At 34.0% G+C, this 13,261-nt stretch overlaps 1 long non-coding RNA gene across 1 annotated transcript; it reads left to right on the forward strand.

The window, feature by feature from the left end:
• The first annotated feature begins 2,546 nt into the window (after positions 1–2,546).
• Positions 2,547–4,091, forward strand: LOC116403660. Its single transcript, XR_004216420.1, has 2 exons — positions 2,547–2,637; positions 2,717–4,091. It is a non-coding gene; the product is annotated as an uncharacterized LOC116403660 (long non-coding RNA).
• Positions 4,092–13,261: the final 9,170 nt, after the last annotated feature.

Consider the following 13,261-nt stretch of genomic DNA (forward strand, 5'->3'; position numbering starts at 1 on the left):
ATGAAATATGATTCTAATTGTTTGAAAATAAGACAATTAACTACAAGAGTGATGATTGATTTAATTGGATGAAAGCATGATGAATTTAATTAGGAGAGAAAAGAATAGTTTAAATATATATATATATAAAGTATATATTATGCAACAACAAAAGTGAAATAATAACGATGAATTGTAACGCCTTTAGTTTAGGACGAGACATGAATGAACTATATTAAAGTAATTCTAAGGATATGAAAGTAAGATTTAAGAAAGACTTTAAAAAAGTTAAAAGTTAATATTTATGCAAGGTGCATCTTCCTTCTCAATGACCCAATCATAGGAACTCCAAAGTTAAACTCTAACGACCCAACTCTTTATACTAAGCTGAGGTCATTACTACTAAAATAAATATAGACTTTCTTACTAAAAATATATAAAAGGAAAATAACTTTTCAATAAAACTCCAAATACTCATTTATAAATCATAATAAATTATGTAGAAATAAAAGTAGAAGTTAAAATTTTAGGTCGACCCTATCTGTCTTTTAAAGAAAAATAACATAAAAGTAACTCATAGGTTCTATAAATTTAAATAAAATAATGTAAACATAAAGACGGAACCAACCATAAACTATCTCCTACGGGAAACCATGGTCACTTCTTGTCATTCACCAACTTTCTTCTACCCCTACATTTGCTTGAAAAATTAAACATAAAAAGAGTAAGTATAAACATATACTCAGTAAGGGACCCACTACTAATCCCGTTAGGTGTCTGTTAACTTTCCATTATAGTTTCACAAGGAAGTACTCCATAACTGTCGTGTTCTCGAACACACGCTATCTAGAGATCCTAAAAGAACACATTTGGTATTCGGTGAACCCGAAGGAAGACCTAAGAGAAACTAGTCTTCAGTGACCCGAAGGAACACCTAAGAGAAATTGGACTTTGGTGACCCAAAGGAACGCCCAAGAGAATTGAGTTGTATGTGACCCATCATACCACTCATAACATATACCAGTGGTCCAGTCGACACACATAGTCATAAAAATGTGGTGATCCCGAGGAACACTCATATAGGTACGATCCTAACAAACAAAGTTAACAGTCAGTCTATAACATGTAGCATATCATAACATATATCATATCTCAACATAATATATCTCAATCATAACATATCAGTCATCTATATCAGTTACATTATGTATATTAGCTATCTTAATACATAATGAAAAAATACATGCAAGCTCTGCATTCTATTTCGAAGTTCTAGTAGTAGAATCTCTTATCTTGAGACTAGGTAATAGGTTTTTACTAACGGTCGCGGTCAAAGTTTTCCAATGAATAGGTCCTAACATAAATAATATTTAAATTAATAGTTTGATAACCAACATCAGACAATTAATTACTTAGTTTTCCAAACTTACCAACGAAACTAAAAGGTTGAAACCAATTTAACTTTTGAGGTATTTCACCGATAGTTATTCCAATGAATTTTGCCAAAAACCTTCAAAGAACAAAAATCAAACTTAATTCCACACTTTAAATTATTTAAGATCCAAAAGGTATTTATTTGAGCATACCAAACCCAACCAAGTACTCACCAAGAACCAACCAAATGGCTTAAATGGCTAAAGGAAAGAACTGCAACAACTTGGCTCACATGAGGCTCAACTTGACTAAGACATAACAACTCGGACGCGACTTAGAATTTTGGAGGATTGGCTCGGCAAGGAGACAGATCGGCTCGAAAGGGACACGATTCAACTTGGGGTTTTTGACCGGCGAGTGCGAAGACAAAACAGAGATCAGAAGACGGTCGGTGAACGATGACCATTTGGATTTACGTGAGATAGAGATAGAGCCGACAAATGAAGGAGGAGACGTGTAACACCCCGAGCTCTAAGGGATTTTTTTTATTATTATTGTAATTAATTTGCCTTGTTATTTAATGATTTAAAAATTTGGGTGTTATTTACTGTACTTGGGGTGGAAGAAAAAAAAAAAGAAATAATAATAATAATATACATATATATTTGTTTTTTAAAAAAAACAAAAATAAAAGAATAAAAGAAAAACAATTTCCTTTTCTCTCTTCACCCGCGCGCGATCCCCCTTTTCTTCTTCATCTTCTCCTTTTTCTCTCCCTACCCAGCCGCCGCACATCTCCCCTCTCCTTTTCGCTCGTCCGCCAACCACCATCACTGCCCAAATCTCCTCATCCCGTCGTCGCCGCTGCACTATTCGCCTGAAGTCGTCGTCCGTCCAGGTTACAAAGCCGCCGCGTACTGTTTCTGTTCGTGCTGCATCCCACTGCATCCTTCAGCCGCCGACCATCTCCCCTCTCCCTTCTCCTTCATTTTTTTGGCGCCGCTGTTACCCACACCCCCAACTACTCGTCGCGGTTCGTCTGTGCCTCCTTGCTGTCCAGATCTGCAACCGCTCGAGCCACTTCGTCACACTGTCCGTCATCTTCTGCTAGTCGCACTGCTCAGAAATCTGCATTGCTCAGCTTGCACAAGTCTTCTGCCCCACGTTTTGTGCCGCCGTGACGTCCGCAACCGTTCCCACACCACGACTTTCCATATTCCAATTTAGGGTTTTGTTCTGCTTTCGTCAACCATTTGCACCGTCGCGTCTGTTCGTCGGCCGACAGTAAGTCAGCATCGTACTTCTTCTTCCAGTCGCAGTACACTCTAATCTATAATCTATTTGTACGATCTTTGTCATTTAGGTTCGATCGCCGCTGCCGCTGTTTTGTTATGTTGGAAGTGACATTCCCTCGTGTTCATAACCAAAATTGTGAATTTTGGAGTTCGGCTCGCCAATAATTGGTATGAACTCGCCAATACTTGGTATCTTTCATTGGATATAGTTTGTTCGAGAAATTGAGAAACCTTGAGGTAAGAGATTTTCTACCGGACTCAATAATATAATAAAAATTAAGATGTATTGATGGTATGGACCGTAATATTATATCTTTTAGGGATGACGCTCATGATGTATGTTTGGATGTGGACCTAATGTTTAATGTTTGCTGTGTTTGACGGTGAGAAATTTATATATATGTGCATGGATTGATGTGGACTTGTGGTTGAGTGTATGTTGTGACTCATAAGGACGTGGAAACGACTGAATCTCGTAGATGTTGCTATATAAAGTGTTAATTAGTAGATTGATTGTTGTTTAGACTGAATGTATGATCTACTCATGTTATGGTTGTGTGCTTGTTAACGGAAGAGACGTCATGGTCGTGCCCTTGTAGACTGAGGAGGAGGTTATGATTATTTAGTTTGTTAACTGATGTATTGATGATATGTTTTTGACTGACTTTGGGCTAAACTAGAGTAAGACGATTGTTTGGGGTTAAATGAGGAGTTTATGTGATGAGACTGTTTCTGTGAACGAAGTTAAGAGTTTATTTTGCCCTTAACGGGGCCCTTAACGGGACCCGTAGTTGGTCTCCTACTCAGTATATTTATACTCACCCTTTTATGTTTAACTTTTTCAGGCAAAGGTTGAGGGTGACAAACTGACGAAGGGCCGGTGATTGCCATAGGGAATATGTTATTTTTGCTTCCGCTTTATGTTTTTTATCTTTAAAACATTGTGATGGAACTAAGCTTACGAACTATTATTTTGGTAAAAAGTACTTTTAAAGTTTTAAAATATTTGAAATCGGGTCCGACTTAAATTTGTTTTTCCTCGATTGTATATTTTCAAAAGTCTTATATTTCATTTTGTATCAATCAAGGTCTTTTGTCAAAAATTAATGACTTCGACTTAGTTAGAAAAGTTGGGTCGTTACAAGACGAAAATGCGGTGGAGAAGACGCGCGAACGAAGATGAGGCACAATGATCGCAACAGTGGCTGCTTGATCGTGAGGGGTGCACAAAAAGGAGGTGGTCGGAGATGGTGGACGTTGGCATAAACATTGAAGAAACGGAGATGATTGGCGATCAGACAAGATTGTGATGGGCGATGACTCTAGGATTTTTTTGGAGGAAGAGGATGATGAGTAGTGTTGTTCACACATATTGAGGAGTATATATTCATATTATTATTATTATTTTCTTTTCCAAAATAACAAAAATCTCTCTTCATTCAATTTCTAGCAAATCTTTTTTTTATCTTCTCCAAAATTGATAATACAATGTCTTACTAATTATATTAGAGTAATTGTAATAGATGACCATTTGAGGAATAATAATTAAGGATATAACAATATTTAAAAAAAAATACAAATATAGCAAAACTATCATTAATATTTACAACATGGTTTATCGGTGATAGACTTCTATCATTGATACAGTTTGACAAATTTTGCTATATTTACAAAAAAATTTAAATGTTGATATATACTTAATTATTTTGAATCCAATTTTCAATTATCCCATTATATTATCCTTAATATGATAATATATTATCTTTCTCTTCCGTAACTAATTATATATATACATATATAATTAACCAAATTCTCTAATCTCACAGTACCATTCAATCATCTTCAAATCTTTAACAACACCAAAATAAAATTCCCACTTCAATCATTAATTAAATATTTCTAATAAATATTTAATTGCTCCTAATTTTCACAAAATCAAATAATTCTTAACAATTAATTAAAATAACATCCAAATAATTTCAACATAATTAAATTAAACTAAGACAATTAAATTTAAAATTACCTTAATTTTTTTTGGTATTGCATAAGCATGCTTAGCTCGAAGCAATTCTAAGTTGGGTGACCTCTTGAAAGTTTTTTTGACCAAGCATGCTGAAAAGATTCACTCTCGTAAACCTTTAAGATAAGTAAGACAAGTGAGAATGGTATTATCAGGTTGTAGGAGAGTGTTGGGGATATGAATTTTGGAATGCGTAAATTGAAAAGAAAAGGAAAACAAAAGGTTCAATAAGATAGTCTTACTGCGGCTTCCGCCGCCACTCACCAGTCTTTATCGGTCTTGGTTTGGTGAGTTTAGGTGAGTGTTTTAGGTCTTTATTGTGAGATTTTAATACCTATTAAAGATTACTTAAGACACTAAATTAAGTTTATTATTAAAATTGATTTTGGCTACATGCCTTTAAAATGTCTCATTGGCAAAGCTTGAGGATTTAATTGGTGAGTTTTTCCATCAAGGATGAGAGACTTTTTCAATCTCAAGTTTGGAAGGCTAAGGTAATTAAATTAATAATTTGATGGCAAAAATTGTTAATTTTGTACCAGTGGAATTGTGATTTCATTTGCAGCAAGAAATTTAGCATAACCTAAGGTAAGGTTCTTCTACTGGATTCCCAATTGATGGTTAGATTACGCTTTGGACATAATTAATAATTTTATTAAGTAAAATTATTAATTATTTTCCTTATGTTTAGGTTAATTTGAGAAATTTTCCCACAAAATGTTGAATTGGTTTCAACCTTGATAAGTTAATTTGGAAGAATTTTTGGATGTTGGCCATTTTAATTTTATTAATTAAAAATTATTGAAAATTTATTTACTGTTTAGGAACATGTTATTTGAAATTTTTTTATTGTCAGCAAAGAAACATTTTTTTTTTTTTGCTAATCTCTCAAGTAAGAGATTCTGTTACTAGACCTTCGAATGTAAATTTAAGAGGCTACATGTATTTACCAATCATGCATTGATGGTAGCTAAAATGCATATTGAGGTGTTGTCTGATGTTATATGATGATTATGCATGCTTTATGAGTTACATGATTATGAACTGTTATGACTGATGATTCATAGTTTGTTAATGTTGATTGTTACATGCTTTTTGGATTGTGGTGATTGTTAATTTTGGCTATTAGGATGTGTACCTACATGAATAGTGTCCCTCGGGATCATCTTCTTTCATAGATCTCTGACTGTGTGCGTTTGACGAAACCATCAGTTTGTCATGTCATGTTTTATGAGTGGTCCAACGGGATTACTTCACGACCCGATATCATGATTGTTTCTTCGGGATCACCAGACTAATGAGTGTTCCTACGAGATCACTAAATTGCGTGTATTCCATCGATCACACGATAGTACCAATACCTAATAATGGAAAGTTAATAGATCATCTAGCAGTGCTAGTAGTGAGTCTCTTACTGGATATATGTTTATACTCACCATTTTTCTATGTTTAATATTTCAGACAAAGGTAGAGGAAATGGTAAGCTGGTGAGCGACAAGAAGGACCTGTGACATGCCATATATTGTCACACCCTGCCCCACACTTTGATTTTTTTGGTACACATAGTTTAGATTTGGCTATCCAATAGCCCAACGATTTTTTTTCACGATCTTTTTTATTTGGAATAACCAAATAATAATTTGAAAAAAATTAAAAAATAGATTTTTTATATTTGGTACTCAATCTTGAACCAAATACAGTTTGAAAAAAAAAACCGCAAAAAAAGAGAAAAAGACATGGAAAGAAAAAAAAGAAGAAAAAAAGACGATGGAAAGAAGAAAAAAAAGATAGAACAAGAGAGAAGAAAGACTATGAAATGAAAGGACAAACATGAAATAATTTTTTTAAAATGGATAGTTGCAAATTTAGTAATTAGATTCAAATAATTAAGTATATAACAACATTATAAAAAATTTACAAATATAGCAAAATTTGTCAAATTCTATCAATGATATAAGTCTATCACTATTAACAATAAAAGTAGTTAGACTGTTATTTTCTGTTGTATTAGTTAATCTGTTATTTTCTGTTGTATTAGTTGTATTAGTTAATATGTTATTTTCTGTTGTATTAGTTAATCTGTTATTTTCTGTTGTATTAGTTGTATTAGTTAATCTGTTAGACAGTTATCAGTTGCTGCCAAGCAACTATAAATACCAAGCTTGGTTGATGTAAATATCTTGACATACAGAAATAAAGAATTTACTGCAGTCAGTAAATTTTCTCCCAAATTCTGCTTTTCTGTTATGGTATCAGAGCGATTTCCGCAAAGAAGTTGCAGAATAAAACCCGAACGTCCTTACCCTCGTGCAGTCTACAGTAATGACGACACCTGAGAGTTCGACGTCCGGCAGCTCCAACTACTCAGTTCCGATTACCTCTTCTGATCTTGACGCCCAACTAAATCCCTTCATGCTTCATCATTCCATCACTCCAACCACCAACCTTGTTTCTACACCATTGGCAGGATCGAACAACTACTCATCATGGAGTAGAGCAATGATGCTGGCCTTATCTGGAAAGAACAAAGTTGGGTTCATCACCGGCCTGATCAAGAAACCTTCAGAAGGTAATCTATTATCCGCTTGGAAATGCAACAATGATGTGATAGCTTCTTGGATTATCAACTCTATTTCAAAAGAGATAGCAGCAAGCCTCGTTTATAATGGAAACGTAAAGGAAATATGGGATGAATTGAAAGAAAGGTACAAACAGTCCAATGGACCTCACATATACCAGTTACGAAAGGACCTAGTAACCACTACACAAGGAAGTTTATCAGTTGAAATATACTATGCAAAAATCACCACTATATGGCAGGAACTTGTGGAATATCGTCCCATGGATGAATGCACTTGTGAAGGATCAAAGAAAATGATCGATTTCTTGAATGCAGAATTCGTAATGATCTTTCTCATGGGATTAAATGAATCCTATTCGCAAATTAGAGCCCAAATTTTGTTGATTGATCCTTTACCTCCCATAAATAGAGTCTTTTCTCTAATCATCCAAGAAGAAAGACAAAGATCCATTGGATCTTCACCCTCCATTGAGAGCATCACATTGATGGCTAACTCTGAAAGAAGATTTTCTTCTGATAAATCCAAGAAGAAAGATACAAGACCTATATGCTCCAACTGTGGCTATAAAGGACACACTGCTGACAAATGCTACAAGTTACATGGCTACCCACCGGACATAGACTTGCCAACACAATAATTTGTCCATCAAAGACAGACAACACAATCCAAGATGGAAATGACAAAGTGACAGAAGTTTCTAAGAGGAATCAATCTGCCTTTTTTGCTAGTCTCAACAGTGATCAATATACACAGCTTCTGGGCATGCTTCAAACTCATCTCAACACACCTCAAAATGGTGAGAATTTCAAAAATGAGACTACACACATAGCAGGTACTTGCCTCTCTAACTCACTCAATGATCCCTTAACATGGATCATTGACTCTGGTGCTTCCTCACATATTTGCCATGACAAGTTTATGTTTACAAATCTCTATAGCGCCCAGAATATGTTTGTTATTTTGCCCACTAAGACTCGTCTAAAGGTTGAGCATATAGGAGATGTTTTCATATCAAATGATCTAGTCCTGAAAGATGTACTTTATATTCCTGACTTCAAGTATAACCTGCTGTCAGTAAGTACTCTCCTCAAGGATGACAAATTTGCCATATCATTTGCTGATTCTAATTGTCTTATTCAGGACAAGTGCTTTTGAAAACGATTGGGAAGGCTGAATTAACTAATGGGCTCTACCTACTCAGAATGAAAAATGAAAGAGTTAATTGCATTCAGCACACTGCACTAATGTGTAAAGTCTCGGCCTCTATGTGGCATAAACGGATGGGACATCCCTCTATCAGCAGAATAAAGGAGTTAGCTAAGATGATAGAAATTTCTGACTTTCCAAATTGTAAAGAAGTCTGCCATATTTGTCCCTTAGCTAAACAAAGACGTCTCTCTTTTCCTATATTGAATAACATTGCTGAAAATATATTTGATCTTATACATTGTGACATATGGGGTCCTTTCAAAACCCCAACACATGCTGGTCATTCATATTTTGCCACCATTGTAGATGATAAATCTAGATACACTTGGGTATATCTTTTGAAACATAAGAGTGATATCCTACAAGTTATTCCTAGATTTTTCAAGTTAATTGAAACCCAATTTTCAAAAGTCATCAAGGTCTTTCGATCTGACAATGCTCCTGAGTTGAATTTCAGGGATCTTTTTGCCAAAACTGGAACAACTCATCAATTCTCGTGTGCTTACACTCCTCAACAAAATTCAGTAGTGGAAAGAAAACACCAACACCTTCTTAACGTAGCAAGAGCATTGATGTTCCAATCAAAGGTTCCTCTTATCTTTTGGGGAGAATGTGTTCTGAGTGCTGCATACTTGATCAACAGAACGCCTATGGTATTACTATCAAATAACACTCCCTTTGCTGCTCTATTCAAGAAGAAAGCAGATTACAACATCATTAAGACCTTCGGGTGTCTTGCCTATGCCTCTACCCCCAGTAAACAGATCTAAGTTTGATCCTAGAGCACAACCTTGTGTTTTTATGGGGTTCCCACCAGGCATCAAAGGATACAGATTATATGACATAGCCAAGAGAAAGTTCTTTATATCTAGGGATGTCCTATTCTTTGAAGAACTATTTCCCTTTCATTCTATCAAAGAAAAGGACATTCCGATCTCCCATGACTTCCTTGAGCAATTCGTCATACCATGCCCTCTATTTGATTGCCTAGAAAAGGAAGATAGTATTGATGCAAGACCTACGACAGAGGATAGCCCTGAAGACAGCCACGGTGTTGATGATCAAAATCCACATATCAGTAACTCAGAAGAAACCAGTAACACTGACCAAGAACCAATTCCCATCATGACCAGAAAATCCTCCCGACCACACCACCCACCATCTTACCTAAAAGACTTCTATTGCAACCTCACCTCCCAAAATTCAACTCCCTTTCCCCTTAACCAATACCTCTCCTATAATGCCTATTCCCAACACCATAAGAACTATATGTTCAATGTTACCTCCATCTATGAACCCACATATTATCACCAAGCCGTGAAACATCAGACTTGGAGAAAAGCTATGGCTGAGGAAATAGAAGCCATGGAAAGAACCAATACATGGACAATTGTATCCATTCCAAAGGATCATCACACCGTTGGCAGCAAATGGGTGTACAAAGTAAAGTGCAAACCGGATGGTACCATTGATAGATACAAGGCAAGACTTGTAGCAAAGGGCTATAACCAACAAGAGGGAATTGATTTTTTGGATACCTTTTCACCAGTGGCGAAAATAAGCACTGTGAAGATATTCTTAGCTCTTGCCACATCCTATAATTGGTCCATTAGCCAAATGGACATAAATAATGCCTTCCTCAATGGAGACTTATTTGAAGAAGTGCACATGACCCTACCATTGGGTTATCAAGTCTCTCAAGTACCAGACAAAGGAGAGAAATTGGCTTGTAAACTAAATAAGTCCATTTACGGTCTTAAACAAGCATCAAGGCAATGGTTCCTAAAATTTGCAGCAGCAATATCCTCACATGGTTTCATCCAATCCAAGGCTGATTACTCCTTATTTACTAAGGGGAATGGAAGCACCTTTGTAGCATTATTAGTATATGTTGATGACATATTACTAACAGGACCATCTCCTTCGAATATCAACTCAGTCAAAGATTCTTTGAAGGCACACTTCAAATTAAAGGACCTAGGACAAGCAAGATACTTCTTGGGTCTAGAATTATCAAGATCTGAACGAGGACTTATGCTCTCCCAAAGAAAATATTGTCTTCAAATCCTAGAAGATACTGGTTTTCTTGATTCTAAACCAGTTGTAGCACCTATGGATCCTAATCTGAAGCTATGTAAATCTGAAGGAGAACAACTGACTGAGGAAGACGCCACTTGCTATAGAAGATTAATTGGCAGACTGATATACTTACAAATATCCAGACCTGATATTTGCTTCTCTGTTCACCGCTTAAGCCAATTTCTGCATAAACCTACTAAACATCACCTAGATGCTGCTCATCACCTATTGAAGTACCTCAAAGGTTCCCAGGACAAGGTGTTTTAATAAAACCTATTGATTCGTTTCACTTAAAAGCCTTCGTTGATGCTGATTGGGGATCGTGCCTTGACACTAGAAGATCGGTCACAGGGTTCTGCATCTTCCTAGGGGATTCCATCATCTCCTGGAAATCTAAGAAACAACCAACCGTCTCAAGGTCCTCTGCAGAAGCTGAATATAGAGCCTTAGCATCAGTCACCAGTGAGCTAGTATGGATCACACAGCTCCTTACTGATTTTAAAATAAAGACCTTGATGCCAACCACTGTTTTCTGTGATAATCAAGCAGCCATTGCTATTGCTTCGAATCCGACATTTCATGAACGGACAAAACACATAGAAATTGATTGTCATTTTGTTCGAGACAAAATAGTTGAAGGATTTCTAAAGGTTTTACCTATCAACACTAGCCTACAACTAGCTGATATGTTCACTAAAGCACTACCTTCATCTACCTTAAACAGACATATATCCAAGTTGGGAATGAAAGACATTCATCGTCCAACTTGAGGGGGAGTATTAACAATAAAAGTAGTTAGACTGTTATTTTCTGTTGTATTAGTTGTATTAGTTAATATGTTATTTTCTGTTGTATTAGTTGTATTAGTTAATCTGTTAGACAGTTATCAGTTGCTGCCAAGCATCTATAAATACCAAGCTTGGTTGATGTAAATATCTTTGACATACAGAAATAAAGAATTTACTGCAGTCAGTAAATCTTTTCTCCCAAATTCTGCTTCTTCTGTTAATCACCGATAGACCATGTTGTAAATATTGGTCTATCACTAATAAATCATATGAGTCTATCAGCGATAACTTTGCTATATTTGCATTTTTTTTAATGTTACTATATCCTTAATTATTATTTCTCAAATGGTCATCTATTACAATTATCCTAAAAAAATAACGAGTTTCATGGACTATTCTATTTTGTTACGTGGGCCATAAACATTTTATTTGATTTATTATATTTATAAAAATTAACCATAAAACAAGACTTTTGTTTTTCGTTTGAGATGGAATGAATTAACAAATATGTATTCAGTAGATAATTTCTATTTAAAAAAATATCTTTTCAAAGTATTTAATTTACCTAGTCAGAATTCTGAAATAATATATATTTTTTGTATTTTTATTGTATGGGTACAGTGAATTTTAAATTTTAAAATGTTATTAAATGTAGTATTTGATGAGGCGAAATTTGTTGGCAAATTAAAAAGAAAAATCAATATTGTTTTTTAAAACATTGACTTTGGACAAATGAGGAATATGAAAAATAAAAAATGGGCTTAGTGGTTTTTAGATTTTAATTTCTTCTCTCTCAAGATCTCTTTGCTAAAAATGACCTTAGGAATATGAAGCTTTTAAGATTTAAACATTTTAAATAGGTAACATCAAAAACTAAGAAAGTTATCTATAACAATAACAATAATAAAAATACGACTAAAAGTTTAGAGAACGGTAAAAACTAAGAAAATTATCTATAACAATGATAATAAAAAAATACGACTAAAAGTTTTAAGAAATGACAAGAGAGCTCGAGAGAAAGATAGAGAACTCAGAGAGTGATGAGAGAAAAAGTGAGTCTTTTTTCTATGTATTTATTAAGGGAAAAAAAGAATTTTTTCCCTTCCAAACTTGTATTTGGTAAATTGAAATAATATTTATAAGTATAACAAAATTTTAAGGTCAATCAATGATAGACATGGTTAGACTCTAATAGATATCCATCCATGTCTATTATATCTCTACAACAAAAATGGTATATGACGACAGTTATTTTCTGTCACGAATAAAATCCGTGACAGTTATTTACAGTCATAGTATTGGAAAGTCATGAAAAGTCTTTACATGACAGTTTTCAAAAACTGTCGCAATAAGTTTTTTCATGACAGAAAATAAATGTCGTTAATTACTATTTTATGACAATAAATAATTGTCATCATTTGCCTATTAATGACAATTAAACAAATGTCGCAAATTTGTTTATTATGACATTTTTGAATTGTCAAGGATATGTCAATCCTGACAGTTCTTTTAAAAATAAATGTCATCTTTTCGAAATTGAAGACTGTAAGCCACTATTTTTACTCACCAATATTTTTTTTTAAAAATAATATTAGTAATAATTGCTAAACTTTTATTTATTTATTTATTGAAAAAAAAGGTAATAACATAATATCTTATAACATCTCATTTTTTTATTTTAAGAAATAAAAATAAATCAATTTATTTTAAATAAAGTATTTAATATCACATTTACCTTATTTGTACTATTTTAGGAAAAAAAATAAATGAATTTGTTTTAAAAAATATTCTAATATCAATTTTGACTTATTTAAATCATTTTATGAAAAAATGAAAATCAATTTTAAATAAACGTATTTCAATACTTATTTGATGTATTAATTTACTTTTCACAAAATTCAAAATATCTCATTTAATTTATTTTAGAAAAATAAA

The sequence above is a fragment of the Cucumis sativus genome, chromosome 5 (genome assembly GCF_000004075.3).
Source record: "Cucumis sativus cultivar 9930 chromosome 5, Cucumber_9930_V3, whole genome shotgun sequence".
In the NCBI taxonomy this organism is placed as follows: domain Eukaryota; kingdom Viridiplantae; phylum Streptophyta; class Magnoliopsida; order Cucurbitales; family Cucurbitaceae; genus Cucumis; species Cucumis sativus.